Below are 6,976 nucleotides of genomic sequence, written 5' to 3' on the forward strand. Positions count from 1 at the left end.
GAGTTTAGGAAAGAACCCTAAAAAATGATGAAATAGCTCTCCAAGTCGTCGTTCTTCAAAACCCAGAAAAGGAATGTTTTAATAAAATAAAATATTAACCTATTTATATTAAAGTCGAAATGGCCCAATCTGGCAAACAGGAGCGTGACGCGGAGGCATGTATGCGATTCGATTCGTGAGAAAATAATCCTCTCCGCGACGTCGCTGCTACACGACGTGTTCTGCCTCAATCTGACTTTCGTGAGCAAATTTAAAAATCCCTCTCCGCGACGCGGAGAGGAAACAGAATGCTCTGCCTGGAAATTATTTCTCGAGCCAAAATGCAATTCCTCTCCGCGACACGGAGAGGACACGGATATGCCTTGGAATTTATTTCTTCCTTGCTTCTTTTCGACTCGGATCTTTTGTTTTCCCCATTGTCCATTTTCATGCTTGTTTCTCCAATTAAGCTCACCTACAGAACTAATCATGTTGGTTAGCTCATAAACAACCAAAAAACTCAATAAGACAATAAAGAAACACATTGAATTCAAACTGAGCTTAAATACGGGCATTATTAGATTTCTAGGTAGTACTTAATCCCAAAAGGTCTCATACAAGTCCCATAGCATATCATAACATAAGATAAAAGAAATGATGCGGAATTTAAAAATGTATCCATACAATCGAAGTGTTTTATAAAAGCAAGCAGAAGTCTAGACTTGTCTCAATATAGCTATCTAGTACATTACTTGAATCAAATAGGGACACAACCCTTACAACATTGTTCAAAAATGAAATAACTAGAAAGGAAATGCAAATGTGTTAGTATAAAAATGCACTAAGTAAGATAGGCATGCATAAAAACCTTGAAAACATGCTAAAAGGACATTTTGGTTGAAAACCGTTCACTTTACCAAGTTTGGAAATCATCATGAACTTTAGTGTGAAACCATAACTCATAAGCATAGTCAACATATAGATCATCATAGCATAATAGAACCATCTCATAAGTAACCCTAAGTTATATTTGTGCAATGCATAGATAGGATCCCATAATCCCATCTATACTAAGTACCACTTTTAGGCCCCCATAACCATACTTACCATTCTTTGATCTCAGCCTTTGTTAATACTCATAGACAAGGAAACGCTCACCTTTTATAAGTCATATAAAGGAAAGCAACTCATAGTAACAATTCACATTAAGCATACTTCATTTCATAAATCATCATAAAATAAAAGGAACACACCATAACTACTCTCAATGCCTACTTGTGCAATGCATGGATGAAATCCCATACCCCCACCCACAGTAAGTAGTTCTTCTTGAGGAGCCATAGTTCATAACCATTTATTGTGGAGGTAAGCCTTAACCGACATAGACCATGTGAGAAAATCATGGAATCTGGTGTTACCCACACCAAAAAAGATGTCCTACTTGCCTAAGGTAGAACCATTAATTTAGCTTTTAGGTGGATCCAATAGCTAAAGACCTATGACGGCACATACTTATGGGATAAGGAGATTGCTACTAGATAATCTGCCTCAACTTATGTATGGGCATCCATCTCAAGAGATTGACACTAGAAATCCCACCTCAACTCACGTATGAGTTTCCATCTCAATCAATATCCACTCGGTGCATATCATTATTCCCCACGGAGTACTTAACATTTCATTACTTGAGTTCATTATTATGGAAGAAATGGGATAAATTAAAGATATTGCTACTAGATACCCCACCTAACCTCACGTATGGGCATCCATCTCAACCCAACATCATTCATAATATAGCTCATTGATTCAATAGGTGAGAATAGCCAATCAACCTAAGAATCCCCAAATTATGAAAAAACATTTTACAACATGTTATCTTCATTCACAAGTGTATATATAATTAAGAATAACCTTTCAATCGACACATTATCATTCCCATAATCATAGAAACTTTATTCATACTTAATTCATAAGGGTGTGTGTGTGAGAATAGCCTTTCAACAACAACATAAATCTCATAATCATGCATAATTCTCATAAATTGCCCTTCAAGAACCATAGTTCATGATTCATCAACACATCTATAAATACTACATTAGACATGGATAATAACATAATCCAAGTAATCAATTCATTGCATTCATAATTCTATAACATTCTACTTGCATAAATCAATACTCACACTTTAAGATCAAATTTGAGAAAATAGGGTAATGCATGGATTCTTGAGGAATTAAACATAAAATCATGTAAAATCATCAATATATGCATATAAAAACATAATTCAACCTTTAAAAAATGAATTTGAAAGGAATCCATGAGATTGCAGTCAAACCCTAACTTTTGAGTTTTCTATCTTTAAAATTGGAGGTTTAGAAGGGGCTCCATGGGTGAAAGATACCCATGGATGAAGAGCTACCATACATTATTGAATTATTCCCATGAATTTGAGGAGAAAAAATTGATTCTTCAACCCTAGCTTTACCTTTCTTCTTCTTCTTCCTTGAATTTCTAGGGAGAGGATTTTGGGGAAAAGTTGGTTATTGATTTTGGGTTTTGGGATTTATGAGGTGAATGGGTTATTTAATGACTTAAAAAGACTTATATAGGTGAATTAAAACTATACAAAAATACTTCACTTAATACTAATTAAAAAGGAAATTACCTAAAACACCACTACCCTTAACCGCCAAGAGGCAGTTTCCAGGTGCCCACCCACGACCCTCACTAACAGACCGTGGTTGGACCCACGACCCATGTTGGTGAGGCATGGGTTGAGTTACTGGAACTCCTCACCTTCGCCTCTTGACCCACGACCCTCTCCCACAGAGCTTGGACCACCCTACGTGGGTCACTGTTTTGGGCAGGTTTGAGGGTAATTCTAAGGTCCTCCTCTAGGACCCTTAGTTGGTCCTTGGGGAGTCGTACCTTGATGTTTAACCCCTAAACCCTTCATTCTAAGTACAAGAAGAAAATTTTATGACTCTAACACTTACGAAAAGCTCTAGTTAAGCTTACTAGTTTCCGGGGTGTTACACATCTCCTAAAATTTAAAGGATTGATTACAGGGCTGGCTCATGAGGATCCCAATGAGAATGTTCAGAATTTCGTTGACGTTTGTGGACAATTCTCATTCAAGAACATTTCTCAAGAATCGGTCCGTTATTAATTATTTGGATTTTCTTTGATGGGAGATGCCACAAAGTGGTTGGCTGATCTTCTGATAACCTCCATTACCACTTGGGATGAGTTGACTACTGCTTTCTATGTGAGGTACTTTCCCCCGTCAAGGCTGATGCATTAAGGGATAGCATTCAAGGGTACAAATGCTTGGAAGGAGAACCAAGCCACGAGATGTGGCTGAGGTTTCAAAAGCTATTACTTCAGTGCCCAACTCATGGGCTGCCCCATGATGTCTTGTTGCAATACGATGATCAACTTGTTCCCGGTGGTATAATGCAATAGCCTTGGGATGTCACATCTCAGCTCCTTGATCGTATGACCAAGATCAATAGAGTATGGTACACTCGTGAGGACCAAGTGTCTCCTCTCACCTTTAGAATGACAAAAGAGCAGATCGAGAAGGATCAAGAAAGAGACCAAAATATGGCAAAAATGATGACCCAACTGGACTTATTGTCAAAAAATGTAATGGGTAGTGGGTTGAAGAGTGTACATATTGTGGGTGTTGGTGGAACAAATCCCAATGAGGCACAGTTTCAAGTGTTGTACAATGAAGAAGTGAATTTCCTTGCAAATCAAGGAGGAGGTTTTCGTTAAAACTATCAAAGGCCAGGTAGAAATCTTGGTTGGAACAGAGATGATGCATGGAGAGATCGTGACAGAGAATGGCGTGATCGTAATTGTCACGACCCAGGGGTACACCCTAGATGTAACAAGGCGTATTAGACCCCGAAAGGCCTAACACAAGCTACTTACAATATCCTAACATAAAGTAAATAGAAATGATGCGGAAATTTTAAAACTTTTCTTTACAATCGAATTCTTTTATAATATCAAGCGGAAGTCTAGTCTTGTCTCAATATAGCCATCTATTACAATAGTTCCAATGGAAAGGGACACAGCCCATACAAATATAATTCGAAAGTGAATTACTAGAATTGAAACTCAAAGTGAAACATCCATCCTCGAATCATGAGGACTCACCACAACCTAGGAGAATAGTTGAATCCAAGCTTGAACCAAATGATGACCGCCTTAAGAACCGGACCCTACACTTGGGGAAAAATGTAGGAAACTATGGGTTAGTACAAAAATGCACCAAGTATGATAGACATGCATAAAAACCTTGAAAACATGCTAAAAAGGACATTTTAGTTGAATGCATGTCATTTTTTGCTAAGTTAAACCATTATTTTGATGATAGTGTAAAAACACAAGTCATAAGCATAGGAGACATCATAGTAAGACATGGACTATAAGCATAAGAGATAACAACATAGTCATAGACATAATCCATACATAAGTCATCTTAACATAACATAAGAGAAACACTTCATAAGTCACCTCAAGTACAAGCATGTGCAATCCATGGATAAGATCCAATAATCCCACCCAATACTAAGCAAGTCACTTTAGGTTCTCATTCATATTCATCCTTCTTCTGATCCCATCCTTAACTTATTTCTCATAGACAAGAGAACATTCACCTTTAGTCAGACACATGTATTGGAAGGGCCTTTAAAGCTACCATCCAAATTAAGCATACATCATTACATAAACCATCATAACACAAGAGGAATACACCATAACTACCCTCAACGCACGGTTGTGCAATGCATGAATAAGATCCCATACTAAGTAAAGCTTTTTGAGTAGACATAGTTCACATTCAATCATAGTGAGAATAAGGCTAAACCGACATAGACCATTGATACGCTAAAATTACACCCATATTAAAGAGTGTAAGCAATCGTTGTTAAATAAAGAACTCAACTTGTAGGTTGGGGTCGATCCCACGAGGAAAATGGTTTAGACTTAAACTTAACTTATGATTCTTCCTTTTAGTCAACCTATATCCAAAACAAGTAATTAAAGAGGGGGTTTTGTGTAATAAAATAACCGCTTGTTGATCAAGTAACAAGTGAGCAGGATTCAAACTTTTGATTATCAATAGGAGAAAGAAATTAGGGTGTAAGTGTTCCCCATAAATTCTTAACGCGGTAATCCTAATAATAGTAATCCTTTCCTACTTTTTTAACATGCAAAGTTGGCAAGATAGGTATCCCTAGGTGATTTTTCCTCCAAATAGGGAATTTAACTATGCACCTTGGTCCGGCTACAAATGTATACTTTACTAACCCTTACCTTTTACCTCAGATTAGACATCGCATCAAGGTATGGCTTAGTTTTTACCCTCGCACCAATTGACATTAGACTATTAGAAAGCATCCACTAAATCTCTATTGTTAATTCTTTTCTGAGTAACTACCTCCTAGGTTCGGCAAGTAGCAACGAGGCGAGTTTTAATGTTGGCCACTGTTACAAAGACTTCTAAGCGAAATAATTAACAATACATGCATAAACACTATTCAAGAATTACTTAACTATTATTCATACTATGTTAATTGCTCATGGTTTCCACAACCCTAGTTCTGGATTTAGCTACTCATGCTTGAAAGAACACAATTCATGTTTTGATAAGAAGAATTCATGAACTTATGATTAGAGTAGAAGAAACCTGAAATCTCCACTTGAATTTCAAAGTCAAAATCTTATAAAACGAAATACAGAAATCAAATTGCTAAAGTTGCAAGTTAATTGCAGCAAATACCAAGAACTAAAAGTACACAATAATATCTAACCCCCAAAAACGAGGTTTACATACCATATTTATAGAAAAACATGTCCTAGACAAAAAGGAAACAAAATAAGCAAATAAACTTCTGGAACCCGGAATCAATAGACGACTCGACCTACGGACCGTGGGTCAACCTCACTTGCCGCATGAAGAACAACCTCCTCCTTAGCCCACTCACTCTCTCGAGCAGAGTGTGTGGGAGAAGGACTAGGGTTCACTCTCTCAAGTTGAACCTCGTGTCGACCCACTCCCACCGGCCATCAATTTAGTAGTCTTAGTTTTACGACTTCTCTCTCGAGCAAGTCGAAAACACAAAGGTGATATCGTATTTGCAACTACAATTTCATTAAGTTCCACCATAACTACCAAACAAAATCACATCTAAACAACAAATAAATCATAAACAAGCAAGACCCAACAGATAATCTAACCCATATTCACAAAATCACAACCCAAGAATTGGGGTTTTAGCTAGATATGTAAAAGAGATAGAAATTTATACCAATATGAGTTTCCATTCAAATGGGTATGAAGATTTAAGTCTCAAAACAAGCCAAGAGCGAAGAATCCACAAGATACAAGTCCAATTTCAAGTTCTTCAAAACCCTCTCCAAACCTAGAACTCAAAATTCTATGTTAAAAACTCTATATAAAAAAACTGATATTAAGCTAGAACTATCAATGAATATTTATAGTTTTCAAAAATCTGTGCTGCAGTGGATCATTCGACGCCATTAGTCGAGATTGCCGATCAACTCGGCGATCCACCCTTTGGTAGGTTTCATCGCCATCTTGCTCTATCATTCAGCATCGTTGTGTTTTGGATCATTGGGCGACATAGGACTGCTTTGCGGAACTGCTCAGTGACACGCCGACTTCTCTTTTTCACCGCTAATTTGATCCTTTCTTTCAAGGCTCAGCACATTGGAACAAAAGGCGAGGATAAGAACTTTTGGCGACTCATCGAATGGGTTCGGCGATTCTCAGATCTTCATTTCTTCGTTCTTTCAACTGCTTTTGTTCCTTTTTTCTAAGTAGTGTCCATATTTTCCCTCAAACTCCAAGTACCTGAAACTAAATGGTTTTCATCAGATATTGAGACAAAATATGCATTTGAGGACACTAATTCTATCAAACATAGCCTTAAATGAGTCCAATTTGTAGACTCATCAACAC

Source organism: Solanum tuberosum, unplaced genomic scaffold (genome assembly GCF_000226075.1).
Source record: "Solanum tuberosum cultivar DM 1-3 516 R44 unplaced genomic scaffold, SolTub_3.0 scf00138, whole genome shotgun sequence".
NCBI lineage: Eukaryota > Viridiplantae > Streptophyta > Magnoliopsida > Solanales > Solanaceae > Solanum > Solanum tuberosum.